This window comes from Dromaius novaehollandiae, chromosome 1 (genome assembly GCF_036370855.1).
Source record: "Dromaius novaehollandiae isolate bDroNov1 chromosome 1, bDroNov1.hap1, whole genome shotgun sequence".
Classification (NCBI taxonomy): Eukaryota; Metazoa; Chordata; class Aves; order Casuariiformes; family Dromaiidae; genus Dromaius; species Dromaius novaehollandiae.
Window position 1 is genome coordinate 215,632,384 of NC_088098.1, and position 22,770 is coordinate 215,655,153.

The following is a 22,770-nucleotide window of genomic DNA, read 5'->3' on the forward strand; positions in this document are numbered from 1 at the left end:
TTGTTTGGCTCTACCCAAAGAATAAAAAGGAAGTGCTTGTTATTACTAGACATCTGGGACTAATTAAACTCACATTGACTTCCATGGGAGCAAAAGCAGATTTCTTGAGGAATAAGCCCCAGGAGTAAAGTGCAACGTGGTTCATTTCGATTTCTCTGCTAGCGGCATATGCGATCGAGAAGTGACAAGAGACCACTCTGGCCAATTCCCCTATTGTAGATGGGATGAGGAATGTGCAGGATAGCAAAGGGAAAGGAAGCATGAATAAAGGAACAAAGAAGGAGAAAACAGGGAGAAATGAGAGGTCCCCAAGTTTTTATTCCTCAAAATCCAGTACTAGCTCTTAGGGGACACAGATGACAGCCCTCACTCTTGTCACCCCCAGCCACTTTTGTGCCTGCAAGAAGCCCACACGTATACCTGATCCAAGATCAAACCTAGCACTACTCACTTGTCACTCATCTTTCTCCCAGTCAAGCCCATCTTCCTAATAGGTGGGCAGGATACAGGCTATTATGACTGTGATTTTGTAGCCTAAATTTACACCTTCTTTCATTACTGCTTCATAAAGTCCCTGCAGCTGCATCTGTTACTGCAAAGAGAACTCATGCTACTAAGCCAGAGGATATCCTTCTGGGATATATAGTGCACTGCCTGGGACTAAACAACCAAAGATTCTTTTTTTTTTTCTTAAAAAACTGTTGCATGCAGCAGGTGACTTCCTCTCTGCAGCTATCTGAATGGGGCAGGTTCAGACACCAAATCTCCTTCAAACATTTCCCACCATGATTTGCTACACTCAGACACTGTGGTTTGTTCCCAGAAAAGTTTCTGTGCAGTGGGGTCAGACAGATGACAGATGAGCATTGGAGGCACTAGAAACATTCCCAGAGAGGGTCCCTAAAAGTCCAGCAAGTCATGACCTGCATTGGTCATCCATGGAAAGTGAAGTCTCGTCTTGCAAAGGTGTGAGCCTTTCCTGCAAAGCCAAGACTAATACCTCAGCAGAATACCAGAGCCTCTTATCTTCAGTGGAGGTCCTAAGGGAGATATTTAACTCAGACTACGTCCTCCCTTGAGAACTTAAGTGGAAACGGTGCAGAGCCCTGGCAACCTTTCTCTCTGCAGGAATTAACTTTACCTTTGCTATGCAAAGGCATCCTGATAGTGACAACAGAAAAAATAATGAGGCACAACAATGGCGATGGAGAATTATTTGCCCTAACAGCAGATCCACTGGTGACAGAGCTCTCTGCAAGGACTGCAGTCAGCCCTGGACTAGCCACTGTGGACACCAAAAGCAGACAGTGCCTCCTAACATTTTAGGACCCCAGAGCATTTGCTTCTGTGTTCTTGTCTATCCACCCAACCATTCAGTATCTTACATGGCTGGGAAGAAACAACCCAAAACCATAGCCTGAATCACCTTTTGTATCTCAATATGAGAGAAAAACATATGTCTCACCTTGCAAGACAAAGTATTCCCTGGTCATATCTTTATTTTCCACAAAGAATTACCAATTCTGCTTGTGCACACATGTGCAAATGTGCAAATGCATATAGACTAGTATAAAAATACATTACTTAACGATTAACTTTGTTTAACCTAAATTAGAACAGTATGTGCTAAATGATCTTCTGTAATAATAACCAGCTTGTTATATCGGTGCCTGTAGATTCCTATTTCATGCCTGTTTGTGTGAAACAATTTAATCAAGATTTTCAAACACAATTAATGATTTCTTTCAGATGCCTTAATTTGTGGCCTGCATCTGGTAAATCCTGAAACCCTGAAAGCCTGATTTTCCAGAGAACTGTGTCTCTCTTCAAAAAACCCCTTTAGTTCATCACATATAAGCCACAGAAAAACTGGGACTGTCCAGATTCATATTACCTTCTTTCACTTACAAGCTTTCCTCACTGATAAGGATAGTTGTCCACTGCATCAAAGTTGTGTTGATCATTTAGAGAGTTGAAATATAGCAACCGAATAATGCCTGCTCTACCCTGTAGTCTGCTCTTAGAAAGACTGAATTAAATATCTGCTCATTGACAGAATAATCATTCACCTACAGTTGTGGCTTAATTTGGGTGAAAAAGGAAAAGTAACCATAAGGAATAAACAAAAATTAAGTCTAGGGTCTGAGGCTTTCTGGAAACTCTCCATTTATCCAGCCAGAGCAGATTTTGGTCTTGCAGGTCATGACTTGGTGAGAGGCCAAATAGACCTTGCCAAGGAACAGGAGGAAACAGAGATAAGAAGAGCTGCCAGCCATCAGAGAGCAAAGGGAGAGCAAAGAAATACAGTGTAGTTCCCTCAAAGCAGTGGAGATCTAGAAATACTCCAGAGGAATAGGCAGTAAAATGCACCTACCCACCTTCCCTTGACCCAAGAGGTAAGAAGACATCTGTGGAGTTTCAGCCCTTTTCTTCTCATGGAAAAGTGAGGAGGGATCCTAGGAGATAGATAATAGAGGAGTAGAAAAGAGGGATGATAGAATGAGAAATGAAAGAAAAGGAAGGAAAATGGAACAGAGGAAAAGGTTTTCAGTACAATTCAATTCAGTTCCTCTCAATGGGTAACTGAGAAGTGTAACTGGGAACAGAAGAGCATCCAAGAGAGAGGGGTGGGAAAAGCATGACACAGCCTGCCAGAGCTGAGTTACGCGGAGCAGGGGCAGACGTGGACACCTTGGCTGGGTGACATGCTAACTACCCACAAATATGTGATGCATGTAAACAGAGGAGGAAATCAACTCATGACGGGTGACAAACAGAAATATGGTAACCAAGGGAACAGGGTGAAACTGAAACAGGAGGAAAAAGGGACTGAATAAGCAAAAAGCCTTCTGAGGAGGGCCCATCAGGCTGTGCAACACTCACAAGGAAAGACATTTGGAGGCAAATGCAACATGATACTAGACAAAATTTCAGCAAATATGAGGGAACAATCCTGCAACACTGGGAGAATCACTTTCCTCCCAGGCTATTGATCATGGCTCTTTTGTTGTGTTGCAGAAACAGATTAGTTTCCCATGTTTCCTCCTCCTCTTTGCTCCTAGTGTTATTGCATTGAAGACACGTATTTTCCAGGTTCAAAAGCTATGTCATGAGTTGCTTTGATATTAGATTGTCTTCAGGATGGTGAGTGAACTTCTCAATACTAAATGGGAGAGGTGCCATCAGTCCATGTCCCTTTATGAACAAGCAGTCTAGAATGTGACAACAGTAGAGAATATTGTGTTTCTGACTCTCTTGGAAAATGGAGTAGAGCGTGGCATACAAGGTCCTAGAGACAGGACCAGAGAAGGAAAGAAACACATTCTCAGGCAGGAAATCCACAGAAGGTAAAGAAGGTTCGGAAGAGAAAACTGGGCAGGAGGCATGGGGTAGTGAGAACAGAAGTGGATGAACAAAGCTAAAGCAGGAATTTGGATTATCAACAAGGAAGGAATGATTAGGATGAAATCATGAACTACCAGTAGAGGATGCAGCACTACAGGGCAGAAATAAAAGCAAGGAAGGCTGCACACTGCTTTAAGATATATAAAACTTTACTGTGTTTCTTTAATGTGCAGTCAGTACTGGTTGTTACTGTGAAACCCCATCATCAGAGATCTGGATAATGCGAGAGAGCCTTCAGCATGTTTCTGGGACACCAAATGGAGCAGTGGTTGGCATGCTGGGGGCAGGGCTGCTGTTCAGAGGGATCTTGACACAGTGGAGGAACGGTCCAACAGAAACTTACAAATTTTGCTAAAGATAAATGCAAAGTCTTGTCCTCAGAGAGAACAACCCCATGCAACCATCCAGCCCGGGGACAAGCTGAGTAGAAAGCAGCTCTGCACAAGCGGACCTGAGGGTCCTGGTGGACAACAAGTTGTCCATGAGTAAACACTGTGCCCTTGCAGCAATAAAACCTGACCGCATACCGAGCTGTATTTGCAAAAGTGTAGTCAGTAGTATTATTCCCCTCTATTTGGCACCTGTAAGACCACATCTGGATACAGTGTCCAGCTGTGGCCTTCCCAGTGCAAGAGAGATACTGACAAACCATAATGAATCCAGCAGAGGCCACCAGTAGAGTCAGGGGTCTGGAGCATATAGTATGTGAGAAAAAGACTGAGGGAACCAGGCTTCTTCAGCCTGGAGAGGAAAAGGCTTGGAGGACAAACTATAAGCAGTCCTCCAGCACTTGAAGGACAGTTACAAAGAAGTCAGAGTTGGGCTCTTCTTGGAGGTTCTCGGTGAAAGGACAAGGTGCAGCAGCTAAGAGTTGCAACTGGGGAATTTCAGACTGAACATAATGAAAACAAATCTTCACAGTGAGAAAGGTCAAATTCTGGAAAATCCTCTGAGATTTTTCAGACTCAGCAGGACAAGACCATGAAGAACCTGATCTAACATTGAAGTTGGCTGTGCTTTGGTCAGGGAGCTGGACTATAGCCCTCCAGAGGCCCCTTCCAACCTAAATTATTGTATAAGTCTCTGTAAAACAAGGACTGGTCATGTTTTTAGGTTGGGAATAGATTAATAGAGAAACTTCTGAGCAATAGAGTTTGTTGGTGGTGTCTGCTTCCTGCACTAAAACTCTAGAAGGGATTTGACAGGAGAAGAACCCTGAGAGATGGCAAAAAATGGCTGATGATACCATGTGTGGGCAGAGCTAGTCAGAACATGTGAGTCTGAGTTCATGTAACATTTTCTTCTTCTTTTTCGGTGAAAAATGAAAATAAATGGTTTCAAAATTTTTCTTGAGAATTCTGAAAAATGTGATATGGGGAAATGTTTGCTTCATAAGGCCAAAGCTTCAGTTTGAATTCAGTTATTCCTACTGCAGCAAGCACATTCTGATATGACAGAAAAATCTGAAATATTCAGTTCAGTTTTATTATCTTTGTTCTAGAGAAGATGAGGAAATGTTTCAATCAGCTAATGTTAAATAACACCCCATCCCCTAATTATCACTAAAATGAAATAAAATATTTAGGCTGTTGAAACTATTAAATCTTTTCATATTATAGCATACCAAGTAGCGCCTCGGCACAGGAAGAACATAAAATAATGGCAGTAACCTTTAGAAATTCCAGAAGAAACCTATAATGTAAGATTTGCTTTCAAAAACATATTTTTTTATTGTGAAACTTCCTTCCCCCATGAGTACTTAAATCATAATTGGTGCATTTTTAAAAAATGTTTACAGGTTTTATGACTCCATTGCTTTTCATTTTAAAGTGCTGTAACAAAATCTTCTGACAAGAATCATAGATTTGAGAGTTTGAAAACCTGAGCTTCATTAGTCAGTGCTTACTCTTGGAGAAAGCTCTTTGTAACAGACCTTAGCAGATGTTTCTCATCTTACATATGTGATTCAAGACTATATATTGCCTCTAATCTGTCCCTCATGATCCACCATAAACATTAGGCAAGTTATAGCATTACCAAACTGGACCCATCACTAAATTAAGGTCCTCTCCTATTTGGGATGAAGGATGCCCAGTGAGGTTAAGGGCCACAGAAGTGCTTAGGGGCCTTAATTGCCACTTCAAGTACTTAAGTCTAAAATCTAAATCCTCGCATTCCTTGTTCAGCCGCTGACTCTTCCAGGTGGTGCCTAAAGTCTGTAGAGGACTCTGTTTCTGATGTTAAAATTCCCTGTGAAGGTAACATTCAGCTCCTTGGCATATTCAGAAACGCCTCAGACAGCCCAGAGCTACTCATCTGTATGTAAGCCCTCACAGGATACACGTTAATCATCCCCCTGCTGAGGCTCCTAAGCTGGTAGATATTACTGAAGCAACCCTACTCGATAAAGCTCTGTACAAAGTACAGGTGGAAATAGAGCTGCCATCCTCCGTTATGTGATAGATATATTATGCCTAAACTGCCAGTTCAGTTCTCTTCTCTTCCCTATCCAGAAACTCATAACTGGATTTTCTACTCCTCAAGCAATGTCCTTCTTGCAAGGTCAAGGGGAAAGCTTGGTGGGACCCTATCAATTTATCCTCAGTTTTATCTCGATTTGTAGAATGTTGCATCCTTTAAGGAGCATTTAAGTATCCCCTGACAGAGTATATGCTACACAATGTATTGGCCACTGGGATTACAGAAGACAGAGGGGAATAACCTGAACAAGGTGGCTGGGAAGTACCATGCTCCCAGATTCCTCGATGTGCTGATTAAAGCAAACCACCTCCTGCAGAGGAGGAAAGTGGACCAGGGTGTGCCATACCCTATGCAATGTTCTAGACACTGTATTACAGGAGAAAAGGGGGAAAAAAGCCACCACATCCTCCGACCATCATGTTTCATGAGGGAAGGATGTTTCAAAAGAAGGTTTAGAGATGTGAACCACAAATGGCCTGTGCTGTCTCCCTCTACAGCCCAGATTAAGGCATTCAAGTCACAGAGAGAGGTTAAAATGCAGGTGCTGCAATGAAGTATTATGACATCTGAGTCTCCGGATGAACATCTAAATTCCCCTAGAGCATCTACATCTACATGGGACTGGAAGCTGTGACTCAGGCCTTGTAGTAGCCCCACAGTCCTACTAACCAGTGAGCTGAGCCTCTCTTCAGGCTCCACTGACAGTATGGGCTAGATCTCCACTGGCTGTAATGGAAGCTTTGACCACCAGCTCATGTGGTAACACCTACATCTAGACACTTACATTTGAGTATATTAACCTGGAGTTAAAAGCCTGATGCAGTTGCCTAAAGGTAGGCAGCTAGTTTAGCCTATGGGAAGAAACTAGTGCTGTTTGGGATGCCCTGGGATTAGGGCTACAGCAATACAGAGTTTGCAGGTGTGACACAGTATCTCATTATGGAGTATCAGCTGGAGGCCTAGCAGCACACCTGAGGGTATCTCAAATGCCTCCGAACACCAGTGTGGGCACCCAGTCAAGTCCAAGTCAGAAGCAGTTTAAAGAGGAGCTCTGAATCCTTTGCTTTAACTGGTAGATATGTTAGATCTGGTCTCTGAAACATGGTCCTGCTTTACCGTCTTAAACAGGAATCACAACCAGAAGTCAGGACCCGTTTTCAACCAGGAAGATTTTGTATCGTTCTCTGCCTGTTCTGGTGAGCACATCCATGTAACATTATCTGTTTTTTTCTGTTCCCACAATGTAATTGCTTTTCCAACCTCCTGCTTCCTTAGATTGCTCTTGAGGAGGCTTTTGAGTAAATACAATAAAGTCCAATGACATCACATGTTTGTATGTTACAGATCATGTTACTTCATTCAGTTTGCATCATGCACTTCCTACAGCTGTTCTGTAGACTTCTGGACTCATCCCCACAATGTATTCTCAGATGTCTCCTCGCATAGTACCTGAGCACCACAAAGTTAAACAAACCACTTACTGTGGTCTGTGGAGCAATGCTGTCAGCATCCGATGGCCCAAATATTGTTTTTTTATGCTATTGTTTATTTCACAACTTGTCTGTTGGGATTTTGGTCTTGTGCAACAGTTTTTATGGGAAGAAAATCTTATCTCAAAGAAGGGTCTTGCATTATTTGGATCAAATAAAATGAGTAGATCTCTGTAACTGTCTTCCTCCAATAAAAGCTTTGTTCAGTTAATGTAGACCGAAAAGACATAACTAAGACTACAAATATCCAAAACTCCCTTGTTTTTCCCCTGCCCTGTTTTCTCCAGATATCCCTTCAAATTAGAAGCAAAGACACAACATGATACTTTCTGAATTTGGAAGGTATGGCAATAATTTTGCTGATTAACCCAATGCAGTATTTGAAGAAGTCTCAGCCATAATTGAATGAGATCAAATTACACTCTGTTCACCAGCCAAGCCTTCATAACTCTCTATACCTCACCCTGCTTGTGAAGCAGATTAAACCATCTTTATGTTTTATTTCACAACCGGGACAGGCTAAGACCATGTCCAGTATCGTTTACATCCTGGCTAGGGATAATTAATTAGGCCATAAGACTCAGTTCCATGACAGCTGCTCCTATCCCCCTTCTACTGTCTTGCTTTGCAGCATTCCCAAATGAGCTTCTCAAGATCACTGGTCCGTTCTTTCAGGAATGACGTTACAGAACCTGGCAAAGTTTTCCAGCTAGACGCTGTGAGAGAGTTCAGAGGGGATGCAGCGGCAACTGGGAAAGGTGTGAAAAATGGGACCTTTGCAGAAAGGTTATGAGAAATGGTCGACTGTGGAAGGGGGAGAATTAAAGCATATAAACAGAAAGGGATGTTTTAAACATTCTGAATCAGCAGGGAAGAAGGAAAAAATACATAGAAAATGTAAGTCAAATGTTGGGTGGATTTATACAATCTCAGTTGTGGCATAGATATAAATGTATGTTAGGATCAATCCTCAACCCAGGGGACTCAGAAGAGACTGCCTCCTGGAAGATGCTTTATGCATGGGGAGTGGAGCAGATAGTTTCCCATCAGTAGTTTGGACTTGCAGATGTTTGGAATTTGAAATATTTAGGACTTCTGAGACTACTCTAATTATCCTGGAGGGTTTTCAGATCAGCCTGAGTTCCTGAATCACTCTTGTTCTACTAATGAAAAATGTGCTTGCTTTCTCCAAGGACAATTCAACTCAAATATCTAAGCTTCTGTGTATATCATATGGCTCTGAATCCCCATCTATGCCTCACAGTGAGCAACTGTAGTTTCATGCATACCGGCAATGGTACTGCTGCTGTTGGAAGTCACTTTTTGCTCTAGAAATGATACCAACAAAACATATGGGACTGCAGATGACACTGGATGATGCTCAGCAGGTTTGATGCAAGAGAGATGGATATAAAGGGAATGGCACGTGGTGATTCCAGCAACTTTGGATTGTGCTCGGAGGAAGATTTGTGTGAAAGCTGGTGCCACTTTAAAAAGTGAGGCTTTGTACAGAGTATGCGTCCTTTTAATGCATTTCTTGCTTTTATATCCCCAGCTGCTCTGCTTAATCCATCCTCACCACTGCCCTGCTTCCCCTCTGTTCTTCACTGGATTCCTCTCATCTGTTTCAAGATGCCTGTCCCAAACAGGACATAAACCCAACAACGTTTGAGCCTAAGCTGAACTTTTGAACTGTATTATATTTGAGTGGACCAGAGATAAGGTTAAGGGAATTTATCCACCCATCTTTCTTCAAGAGATGAGGCCTCTCTTCCTTGTTTATTATTCTACAACATTTAAATTAAAAAAATAATATTATTGATTATAAAAAAAGAAGTAATTGGAACTGTCATTTCAATGCACCAAAATGTTATAATATCAGCCAAGGCTATGCTTTAAAGGATGGAGGCAAGTATGAATTATGGGTTGGCATTGTGTCAAAAATGCAGTTATTGTTCTCAAAAACAGGATACAGACCGAGGGGAAATGGTGTCTAGTCTTGACTGTTCATAGTATAGGCATAAAAAAAACCATAGAAAAATCCGTAGTCCTGTTGAAAAGGTAAAGGGTCAAAACATCATGGGAGAAAAGTTTCTTGATTTTGCTGAAGGTCTGTTGATTTCCACCATGTAAAGGTCTGGATCTCTAACCATAAGACTTGAAATGTTGTTAAAAGTATTTATTTCATCCATTAGCTTGTGGAGTGTGTTATCCATAGTGCATGGAGAAGATTTAAAAGAATCAACAGATTCCTTCTAAACATTGAAAGTTCCTCCTAAGCAAGATTTTTCATTGGAACCTATGTAAAGTTCACTTTAAAAAATCAATAAATTCTTTAGACCTAGGTGGAGGAGGAAAAGCAACTTTTTTGCATTCCTCAGGTGAGCCCTTATCCACATTACAGTAGCAAGTAGCACAAGGAGTCCAGTAGGAATCAGGACAACTTTGTGGTAGATGAGTATCAAAAAAAAGTCTGAAGAACTGATCAAAGTCAGCCACGAATAGGGGGAAAGAAACACAACTTGGCTCCTGGCATAGAGGGGAAGGACCTGCCCAAGTCCCTTGAAGCACACAGAGAAGCCACACACGGTGTCTCAGTTTGGAGCATCCTTATCCAGTAAATACCTGACATATCCACAGCTTTGCTGAATTTCTTTGCAAAGGCCATGCCCTGTCTTTCGAGGTCCCTTGGGGTAGGAACTGACCTTGAGGCTGTGAGTTTCACTGCCAGACCAGTCGGCTCCTCAGCGCAAGCCTAACTGGATGGGGTTTCCCTGTATTGTTCTGCTGGTGGGACGGCTGCCCTCGTTCCTCCCCGGGCCGGCGTAGCTCACGAGTGGCTCCCAGACCCGGGCTGGATCCCAGCGATGCTGGAGAGACCACCTTTCCGCAGTTTATCAATCCTGGGACAGTGTTAAGAGGAGTGCTTGACTGCAGGGGAGGGAAGGCGAGACGGATGGTGCAGAGCAGAAGAAGCAACCCCAGGGTGTTCAGCAGCAGAGCTTCTGCCTCTCCGAGACATGCTGGGCTATGGCGGTGCAGAATAAATCCTGCTCTCCCCAGGCTCGGGCTATTCGGTGCTACTGTTTTTCTTTCATGCAGTAACATGTGTCACAAATCATGTGTTTATAACTCAACACAATATCAGGCAATGAGTACATTCCTCCATTAAGGAAACAGGCCTCTGAGGAGGGCTACTGCAGACGAATCCTGTGCCAGGGAAAATGCTTCTGGGGAAGGCATTGGACAACGCCCCCCCAGCAGCTCCGTCTTTCTCTTTGACCTCCCCAAGGGTATGTCTACATGGACGGGTGCAGACAGATGTATATTTGCTCCACCCAAGCGCTGAGCTGGTTGGCCACCAGCCAGCTTCATTTCTGTGGTACTGTGCTTACAAGCTCCTCCGAGAAGCTGGGTTACTAGCTTGCATCCCAGACACAACCACAGAGCCCCAGACAACAGTCAGCTCGTGCCCTACCATTGCCTCTCTGTGTTGACAAGCCCAGAATGAAGTCAAAGGCTGAAGAGCCAGGAGGTGACGTAGCTGTCCTATAGTGCTCCCCCTATTAAATTAAGAAGACACTTAATAAAACAGGAACCAGCCAGCCCCTCGGTCCACTTGGGCTGGCAGTGATGGCTCAATAGCCAGACAGAAATCTCTGATGTCTAGTGTTGCTTTTATCCAACAGGAGGAAAGCGACCCCAAACAGGGCCGTGCAGTGTGGCTCGCTGCATCTCATTTGGTTGGGGAACAATCCAAGGATTTTAGCTAACGCCACCGACACGGGATAGCTGGTGTGATGGACAACTGGGATGGGAGGGATGAGTCCTTGCTGTATAGCACACATGGTCAGTCAACATAAGCAGCACCATTTTCCTTTAGGGTCCTGGAGAAAGCTATGGCTCTTGCAGGATAGTACTCCAAAGAAGGAATATGTTCCATATCCGTGGACAAGGGGGAGGTTTCTCTGCCTAACCAGGCAGTAATGGAGCCAGTTTTGCTGTCAGGAAATTCACATAAATCAACGGGTGTCTTGCTGGAGTAAGGACTGCCTCGGGTGCGGCTCATTCCTTCCCGGTGAGGAGCTGTGATCTGGGGCTCCCCAGGCCTTTGGTTGCCACTGCAATATTATGGTTACACTCCAGTAAAGCAAAGAGGTACATGAGGCAGAGATGAGGCTCGAGTGTTCCCTGGAAGCACATTATAGCCTTTTTCTCACCGCATCCCGGAGAGGGAGAGAGGCTGGAAGGGGTGTAGAGAGGCTGTGCAGCAGCCCTGGGGATGTGGCTGATTCAGCAGTGTTACTCATGCAGACTCTTTGGCTGCCCAGGGCTGAAAAGTCCATGTGGTCCCTGCTGTGGGCCAGGCCACTCCTGACCAGGGATTTTAACAGATAAGCAGTGCCTTCATTATCAGCTGCAAAAACGATAATCAATGTAGCAAACCAAATATTACATTTTTCTCACAGTGGGAGGCTTATCCCTGTTGGGGAGGCTTGGAAAACATCCAAGCAGGCATGAAAAACCAGCTGGGGGAGTGGGCAGAGTTCATTCAAGGTAGCAGACACTCTCTCCGGGGTACTTCTAGGTCTCAGCCACCGCTCAGGAGCTCAGGGTGGCACAGGGACAGCATGATCAGTCTGGGGTGTGCTGGGATAGCAAGAGACATCCACGGTCACGGAGATCAGAGTATGGATAAGGCAGGGGGGACACAGCTGTGTGTCTGAGGGAAACCAGGGAAGGGGTGGGGGCCAGGTGCACAGAAAGATGAGGACAAAGATGTTTTATGGGCAGGCTTAAAAATGAACAGCGCTTTTCATTGTTTTTCCCTGTTTGCTTATCAATGGTGATTACAGTGCAAAGTAAACAGCCTTCCTTCTGGCACAGCTTGTTCTTCAATTTTCGCATAAATCCTGGCTTGAATCACAGTTCACATGAATTGTATCACTGGGAGGGCAGAGGTCTAGAGGAGACTGAGTAGCTGTCATCACTAGGCAATAATGGAAATTGTAGTCAATTAATTGCTATTATTCATGATTTACAGTGTTTGAGTTAATTATTAATGCTTGAATATCTAAGCCCCTTTTGCCTAAGGTCCCCGAAACACTGCACTCCTATGAAATTACTAGACTCTTGTAAAGGATTGAAACTGAGCCTTAGAGGAGTTAGTTAACTGAATGTAGAAGTGTAGGTGGAAATTGAATGTAGAAGTTGTGACTCACAGTCACTCGCTTGTATCCCTGTATTGTTTGCACTGCTTGAACTGTCTGTCAAGCTCCAATTTCTGAAAAATGAAGGCTCTAGCCAGGCCAGTAGAAATAAATAACAATCTAGATTTAACATCAGGGAAATAAATACCCTAAAGAATAACTGATACATATAAATAACTGCTACTTGCCATCCCTAGCAAGTGCACGAAAGGTTGTGCCTGCTGGCGAGGTTGCTCTTCAGAATAAGGTTAATTGATGGGATAACCAAAAGGGGCCACTTGTGGTTTTGGTTGCATATCCAAACACAGGGCAGAGAGACTCCAGCCAGGGCACCACTGCCAAGTCAGACAGGAAATTTGAGAGCCCTTTAAGGAAGCTAAAGGAGCACGTAGGGGAACTATAAATCAAAACCAGACAATGGGACACTGTTTGTGCAGGGGGAAAAAAAGATTGTGCCTTCATATATGTGATATTTCCTTAAGGTTTCTCTGGCCACTCACTCTGCTACAGCATGAAAATATCTGACAAACTGTTGTGGGGTCAGACAAAACAGATGTATATTTTAGCCCATTCTACCTGAGATAGAAAAATCTGCTTGCAGAAGATTAGCAGCCCAACCTCCAACTCTAGGAGGTGATTTTTGGTGGGACATCCACAGTTAGCATACGGAAGGTTTTTAAACAAGCCAATGTCATATACATTTGAGTTGCACGTGGCCCTTTCTGATGATCTTTCGGTGGGTAAAACATTATTAGTTTGTGAGAGGTTACCAAGGAAATCAGGAGAAATAACAGCCTCAGCCGTCAGGTCTTGCTGACTTAGCTCAACCCAGTGTGCCAACACGATCCCAGGAACAAGCACTGGAAAGCACTCACTAAAGCATTCCCTAGAGAAATGGGGTTCCCTATATCAGCTAATGTCTTTAAAAGTTTAACCAAAATTAACCAGCTTCAGGATATTGGGAATGTCCTGGAGATGTACTGGCAGTCCAGGGCCACCCAGCCCACCATGAATAGCGTGATGTCCTGTTTCTGATGGGGAAGAGGTCGTGACGCTGTTTGGGTGCTCTGTCCAGCTCAGCTCACTAAATTGCACTTGCCCACCAGAATAACCCCTAACCTTCAGAGTGATGCTCCTTCCCATAGAAGAGACAGAGCCCGAAAACCCTTGCAGAGGATGGATTTGAACCCATCTTCCCTATTGCAGAGATGATCAATTTCCCCGAGGGGGATATCAAGCTGTTCTTCTTGCTCCTCCATTTAATGAATGGCACGTAAACCTACCCTCGATTTCCACTGACTTCTGTTCCAAGTATGTTAAATGGTATTGCTCAACTTGAATACTCCCAAACAGAAAATGACTTGAAATTTTCATTTCATGTTGATCCAACCTATCTGTTTAGTTTCTTATTTGGTAACTGAAGCAGAAATATATATGATGGGCTTAATTTTCACAAACCGTAGCTCCACCAGCTCTGTTCTACTCAAAGGCAAGTGCCATTCAGAGCAGCATGCACTGCCTTAGCAGGGCCTGGGAACTGTTCATTTGGTAGTAAGCTGCCGCTTATGTGTTTCATTTTCTGGAAAAAAAAAAGTCACAGTAAATTTATAGCTGAAAGCAATTTTGCAGTAGTCCTAATGAAATACAAAGCAGATGCTTTCAAAAAGCAGAAACAGAGCAAGGCTGACTGACGCCTCTGTGGTGGAAACAACTTTGATCAATATTTCAAAGACCGAACTGAGAGTGGACCTGCACTTCCAAACTTGGTTTGCGTTTCACTCTTAAAGGAACTATTCACTTACAAAAGATGTAGCGTTTGACAATTGTTTTCTTATAAACAGTGTAATAAAAACTACTTATCATTCCTTATAATCTCTTTCCCATATTTGGCCTATTGTCTGCGTTTAGAAATGTTTATTCCGAGTTTTGATTCTTAACAGATTTCTCTTCGATTTTTTGCTCAATAAGTTCAGATTTATTATGTTCTCGGTCTGAGATTCCAGTCTCAAGTTTTGCTATTTGACACTTCAGATAGTTCATTTACTTCCATAGCATTACTTGAGATTGGAAAGAGATCTGGGACCCACATAAGTCCAGATAAAGTTTAAGTACATCTGGTTGGACACATCAAAAGCACTGAGAGCCATTCTTAAAAGAATCCAGTATAAATCATTGCATCATTGCTATTGGAAAATGTGCAGTTTAGGTCTCAGAGTTTCCAGAACATGTAGACGATGTTCTGACATCAAGAGAGATTATAAACATGTGTTATGGGTTTGACAGAAAATGAGAAAATCTCAGAAAAAGTTATTGGGAAAATTAGTTTGATTCTCAATATTATACTACCCATTACAATAAGGAGTGCCTGTTTCATGATGTGTTGAGCTGGGACAGACATTAAAAAGGAAAAATTGCATAGATCATTAATGAGTATAACAACAGCAAAAGTAATGATGCACTGACACTGATAATTAGAAACACTGCCAAGTGTAATAAAATGGACTGTCATCAAAGGGACCTTTTATTAGAAAAATTTGTAGGTTACAAAGGGAGACTGTTATTGTTATAGAGAAATTGCATAATAATGAAATAATTAACAGTCATCTGAAATATTATCTTAGACACTTTGCTTAAGTGATTCCATTATTTAAATAACAGTCACCATCTTATCCCTTTCCACAATATTTCCTCTACATTCAGAGACTTTGCAAAGTTAGTGACATATCTTTGAGGATTCGGACTGCATGCTACACCTCTGTGTAACTACTACTGGAAAACTGTGTAAAAAGGGGAGTGTTGTTTTACCTGGGAGGCCTGAAAGAATCAGAATGGGGCATTTACTGTACCGGGGCTGAGAAAACAGGTGCAACGATTTCTAAGAAGTGTCATTCACAACTACCTGAGTCTTTTTTTCAGCCTCATTTTCCACCAGAATGCAAAAATGTTCTTTGAATGTAGGCAATTCAACCCACCCAAGCAGTGCCTTTAAATGCCCACTAAAGGTAGCCATAGAGCAGTAACAGCACTTATAATCTTCAAGCATCAGAGATTAACTCTAGAAAATATCCCAGTGTCAGCTGCAAGCCACAGAAACAGCCTGCTTGCTGTGGTCAGAGTGGAGTGCTGAATTTATGAGATGGACTTTATCCATCAGGCCCTAATGGAAGGATAATAACGGCGGGTGGAAGAGGAGACTGGTGGTCTTCTGGTCATCTAGTTCTTCCCATTTGGTTCCAGCTTTGCTCATGTCACCTCTGAATTGTGCTTTGCGTTTAAGGAGGTCACAGTGTCACTAACAGATATTTTGTTATACATATCCAGTATATTCTACCTAAGCTATGCAGGCTCACATTTTGCAGAAACACACATTAAAGGACCATTAAGTCTCCATTTTGGTAGAGGGATTTTTTTTTCCCCGCTTTCTTGGGACAGTGACAGTGACCAGAACTAAACTGCACAGTTAACGGGACATAATTACTTTCCATAACCAGGTGGAGTTTTGTTCTCTACAGTTTATTATGTCTTGGATAAACTGTGTTACACTGACTACTAGACTGATACTGTAGTTTAAAAATGCATGCCCTAGGAAGATACCATATCTGCCATCCAAACATCCATAATTAGAGTTGATCTGGTTTGGCCTTTTGGGGACCAAACACTCCACAGTGGCCTCTCAGGGGCTTCTGTGCTACACACTCCTGTTGAAAGAAGCCGTGTTTCATGTTATGGAGAATAAAATCCTGTGGAGTCTGTTTTACAGATAAGAGCAGACATTTCCTGAAGTTTCAGCTCACTCAGCCCATGGAGGCTCGGAGTGTGGGCACCATTTCTAACATTAGTTTGTTTGTGTTCTGCTTGGGCAAAATTTGAAAAAAGCAGATGAGAGGAAGCCTTCCACCCTGCCTCCATTTCTCTCATCTGCTGGTTGCTGCTGGAATGATTTGGCCGCTTTCATCTTCTACTCCAGACCAAATCTCCTTCCCCACCAGGACAGGGGATTCTCCTAGGGAATAATCCATGGTCCTTCACTGCCAAGACTTCCACATTACCACCATAAAACAATATAGTGCAGACACTGATGCCCAGCATTACAGTGCGATGATCTCTCTTAGGTCCAAGACTCTCTTCATCTTCCTAGAGCCATTTTTCACAACGTTTACTGGTCCAGGCTTGTCTTCAGTTTTTTTCCAGCTAGTCCTTCTTTGTAGCTTGTTTAGGTTTCTTGATAAACTCCTATCCTGCAGGCAGCTAATGATCTTCCTTTCCCCTTCTTCCCACTACTTCTCTCAGCATGGATTTACCCTCCCTGCTACCAGCATCTGTCTTCCCAAATCCAGATTTCAGCATACCTTTTCCTTTTGATACCGAGTCCTAGTTCTCTGTCACACATTTTCAGGCCTCTAATTCTATGTCTCAGAGGAATAAAAATAAAATATGAATTTTTAGGAATAAAAATTTGGCATAAGTTAGGTCTGGAATTTGAATACCTTCAATGTCATCCCATGAAAATCTGGTTTCAAATCTGGGATCTGAGTCCTGGCATAATGATATTCAGATTCACCCCCTCTCACTTCATCACCTTAAAAGCTGGGCAGATAATTTGAGGTGTTTGTCTATAGCCAAGAGAGAGAGAGAGGCACTTCCAGAGGAGTCACCCCACCTGTATTTTGCACCTGGTTTTGGGCAGGAAGGGTGATCTTTGGAGATTCTTTTCCCTCTCCACTGCCAATAGTAGGAGTAGAAGAGTAAATTAAAGTTGGTACATTACTTTTGAGTAGCTGAAATGAAAAGTGTCAAATCCAGCCATTAATTCTTCATCAATTAGTGCTGGATTAAGTCATCTGTGCATGTCTTTTCTACTGAAGTTAGCAGGGTACCTGGTCTTCCCCTCTTATTAGGAACAGCTCAGACAAACACGTGCTAGGCAAGGTCCAGACATACTTGATCCATCCTAACAGACTTAGTGGGGATGCAAGTGGCCGTGAGGACCTTTCCAATCTGTATGTCTATAGGACTGTATGGAATGAAGAGCAATTACTGGATGAGGCCCTTCCAGAGCGAATTTCTCTTTCATATCTACAATCAGTCTCTGGAAGTGCCTATTTCTCTTCACTGGCTATAAAGGGAGCTCAGACACAAACATCTACATTGCATACATTTATATTTAATGCAGCAGATCCCACCAATGTGGTTCAAATGGAAAGCACATCTTGTGCAATTTAGTCTCAAGTATTTGCAAAAGTTTCAGTTTTGATAGTGCAGCAGGGTATCTCCTACTTACTGGCAAAGCAGAAGGATCTCTAAAACCATTGCAATGCATACGATGTTTATTAGAAATAAAGCATCTCTGATATCTGCTATTGAGTGATAATGTGCAAGGTTGGAGAGCATCCTCACAGTTTATAATTCAGTACACTTTCTGGTTGTCTGAAGACCAGATGTTTCAGCAAGAAGATGAGGAGCACTGAGTGGGCGGAAGATAGGGTGATAATGTAGAGCTAAAAATTGCACATTCTTCAGAATCTTATGTGACTATAAATCATGGTCAAAAAGCATCAGAGGCAAATTCCACTTACGTTCTCCCTCAGAATGAAAATGGATAACACTGAGAATAGCCATGGTCTGGTTTTGAGCAAATAAGAATTAATCAAGTAGTGGGATGAAAGCAAATATATTTGCATTTCAAGGTAGCATGAATTAAAAAATGAATTGAAGATCACCTTCTGCCATATTGTTACAATGAAATTGAAAGAATGAATGAGTACAGCACATCTTTATCAATGGACTTGATAGAATTAGTCTTTGGAGAAGCTAAAGATTTCTTCCTATGCATATGGAAAAAGCATAAACATCTGACTACCCATCCATCAAAAATTCAAGTCAAGGATTAATAAAGAGATCCTCTTCTCTGCCTTTCCTCCATAGTTTCATGCTAGGTGGGCCTCTTCAACAGGAGCAGAGATGGGATAGGTAAGTCTCTTCAGAAAATGGGTAACTATTCCCACTGTTTTCAGCTGTATGGTTCTTCTTGTGTTCCTTACAAACCTCAGCAATTTCAGGCAATAGCACTCTGTATGCCAATGTAGTTCACTGGAGATAGGACCACCTACTACTGTTTAGTACCCTCTTAACTTCATCTAGACTAATGGGTGGACAACTTGACATTTTTTTCTTTTTTTCCTAAAAAGCTCAAAGCCAGACCCCAGTGGTAAAATGCTGGCATCAACAAGGGTGAGGGTTTGGATTTCAGTGTGTCAAAAGTTTTCCCCTAAGTCTGACCTCTGGACACTTTTCCCTCACTCTGGACATTTTCGATGAGGATTTAAAGATTGTAGATGGACTTTACTTAGGACTGGCTGGCTCAAGGTCTCAGACAGTGTCCTCTGGCAGTGCTCGTCTCCCATAGGAACAATAATATTGTTGGCCAACAGCAAAATGATGTGACAAGATGATTCTTTCATAGACACTGGATTTAGAGACCATAGATACTTTTCCTTTAGAGATATGAAAGCAATAAACAGGATCAAAGCTTCCTTCTTGCAAACATTTACACATATGCTAAGTTTCATTCATCAGACTAGGTTAACTAACATCAGACACTTGTGTACATAAAGTTAAATGTGTGTGTAAATACCATCAGTATGGGGGGTCTAAAAGTAAAAGAAAGCCCTGAGGCAAACCGTTCAACATACTTGAGTGGGAGGTTTAGAAGTTACAGCTCAGCTCTGGTACTTGGCTTGTGTATATTCTTAACGCATTCGAACACGTGAGTACAAATTTAGCTTTGACATGAGCAGCGGAGGAGAGAGACTTAAGCAACAGCTTTTCACCACACGGCCAGGGCAGACTGAAAGCAGGAACATGCACAGTGACGGCAGCTCGGCACAGAGCAGCATTTTGGTAAAGGTCAGCAGAGATGTGCTGCCAAACCTCTGAGCCACCCGTCTTCAGACCAGCTTCTTAAAGGTTATATCTGCAAGGGAGGGGAGGGGTAGGGCAAGGGATCACGAGCGTGTTTCCGTTTTAGCACGAGGAGCAGAGCAGATCCTGTTGGCACCACGGGGAGGGGTATTATACAGATAAAACGTCCTTTAACCCTCCTGAAATGTAAATCTTTATGTGAGCATTGTCTCTCTCGAGAAGGAGCAACGCTCGGAGATTTGCACAGCCAAAGCAATTGCTGATGCTGTTCAAAAGCATTTCCTCCAAATACAGTGATTCTTCAACAGCACAAAAATCTGTAAGAGACATAAAAGAATTTCTTCTTTTTAAAACACATTTTTTGACTCTCTGCAAACCCAGAACTGAGAAATTGTATGAAAAATGTCAAATTTGAATGCAAGGCATGCTACAAAAACGCGTCAGTGTGTTTGAGTCTGCTTCATCTTTGCGGATAAAGCCAGTTAGCTTCAGACCTGATAGTAAGTCACGTGATTTTTAGAAGATAGCTTATCACACAGAGGAAGCGGATTCTGCCACTCATGGGTTTGTTAATGATATATACACAGTGACACAGGAGCTTCCTGCGGCTTCCTATTAGAGGCCAGGAAGGACGTAAAACCCATGTACGAGTCTGACAGCACTCCAAGTCTGACAGCGTGCTGAATAAACCTGAGTCATATGCATTGCAATAGCTCATTCCCTGGAAAAAGAGGGGTGCACTGGGAGAACGGGAAAGAAAGAAATGCTTTTACGGTTCTTGGTGTCATCAGGAAATGTTGCACACCAGGCAGTGTCAGAATGAATTTCGGAACATTTGGTAAAAGAGCATTGCAGTGGAAAGGCGATTACAAAAGAGAATATTGCTCCAGAACGCTTACAACAGGATTTGGGAAAGGACTTCCCGTGGCCTGAGCTGCACTAGAGATTTATTTCAAATGAGGGTATGATGTTCTAAGGTTTGATATGGTCTATTGGCCTAGATTTCTACGCACACTTGCCAGGATCAGTCCTTTAACGTGGGGGGCTCTTCCCTTCTCATAAGTCCCAAAGCTGCAAAATCATGAATGGCTCAAAACCCTGCCAAGTAGAGCTGAGCACCCCTAACTTTGGGTGGCTTCAGTAGGACTGGGATATATCCGAGATCCTGCAGGGTTCAGCCCCAAACCAGCGTCTTGACAAATTGCCAGACATAAGCAAGAACCTGCACATTTTAATAGATCTTTCTTAGAAAAACCTCTGCTTAAAAAGCTGAACAATTCTGGTAAGTAGGATTAAAGTACTGGTTAGAAATGAGTTCATTGAAGTGTAAAATCTCTGAGAAGAGATCATTACTTTGCCATTGAATGAAAGGGGACAGGATATCCTCTTTCTTGTGCAGTTTTACAATGATAAAACTCACAAGGTCTTGGTTCTAATCCTGACTCCTGCTCCTTGTACTGAACAATTCATTCTACCCTGTCTACACTCTCAGACTCTATGTTCCTTACACTGGTAGGGAATAGGGTGTGGGATTTTCAGAGAAAATCCCGTATTGTGTATATGAATAGCAGCTTTCTTGCTTTTGCTACAAGAAACAAATAATGAAAAACCACTCTTACGAGGGAGCAGGTTTTGCCTGTTCTGGGCCTCGGGAACCATCAAAGCTTTGAAGGTTGGATTGTTCAACAAGAGGTTCCAGACTAAGGCTGATGCCTTCGATTGCAAATGGGGGCAATGAAGTCCACTGCCTATATATTTTTACTGTGGGCCACCAAAATAAGAAGCTCAAATCTAGAATAAGAATCAGAACTTACTCCAAATTCAGGCTTGTTATTGCTTGTTCTCTGGTTCAGATACATTGCAAAGCCTCCATAACAGAAAGAATGGGGTCTTATTAACAGAAATAGTCCAGCAGTCAGAATTTAGAGGCTGGGATGAGTGAACAGGAATTACATTCCTTCTTGTGTAACTTTCACCAGTCACTTGAGGTCAGACCTGAAAAGGTGCTTGGGAACCTAAGCTTGACCTATTGCTTTCAGAGGACTTATGTCCTAACTGCTTTTGTGCATATGGTCTGTAGTTCCTCTTCTCTTTACGTGTAAAATAAATAAATAAATAAACTCTTCCCTCGATTCAGTCGTCTGTTGTGCAGACAAATATAGTGAAGATAATGCTTTGCTCAATACTGTATTGAAGATCTGATGCACATTTACAAAGAAAAGTATTATGTTTTTTTCCCCTTTATAGTGCTTTCTGAATTGAGTATAGACTGACTATGTGCTGGTAGAAATTGACAGCATGGTTCATGGTGGCATGTTCCATTAAACACTGTGAAGTGGTGAGATTTGTAACTCACAATGAAAGCTGTTGTCCCGGACAATTATTTTTCCCCCTTAGAAATAATTTTGATTAGTCATATCTTGGATATCAGATAGTGAAAACAGTTATCTTTGGCTGTTTTCAAGTGTTATTATGAGCTAACTTAATATTTAAAAAGTGACTCAGAAGCCCTGGACACTCATCTTTGAACCTTTGACATGGTTCAGAGGGCCAATTCCATCCCCTCAACAAGCATCGTTGGGTTGTAAGTTGCTCGTTTTCCATGTGATTTATGTCATCCATGAAGGAAAGGCTGTGGATGAGCAGAGGAGCAACACAGGTCCTTAAAATGAGCAAATTATTTTTCCATGGAGCCCAAAGCTCCACAGAAAATCATACCAGACACTGAGGCCTGCTTTGCCTCTCCTGCACACAGTAGTCTCCTAGAGATTAATGTCATAATCATGCCCTTTAAGGATTTAGTGTCATTGGCAAAAGACCATCCACAGCTCCAGTGTTGGGAACAACTAACTTTTCTGGCACGGTGACACTTTCTACCAGAAGAGTGACAAAATACAAAGCGTTCTCAGGGGCCAGCATGGGACAGACTCCCACAGGAACAAAGAACCCTCAGAAATATTGCAACTCTCTATTCCAAACACAACACACATTTTTGACCTCCCTTCTCTAAAATAAGTACAGGGAAACATGTATCCTTAAAAAAAAAAAAAAAAAATCCTTCCAAAACAAAACACTCCACTGCATCCCCTTTCCCCCCAGAGAGAATGAGAGAACAAACACATGATGCATTAGTCATAATTATAAGACCAGAGGAGACCATTGTGATCGCCTTGTCTGACTTCTTGCGTAAGAGGCCTTTCGACTTCTGGCAATTAATTCATGCTTGAAATAAAGAAAAATGTACTGTGGTGATTTAAAGAATT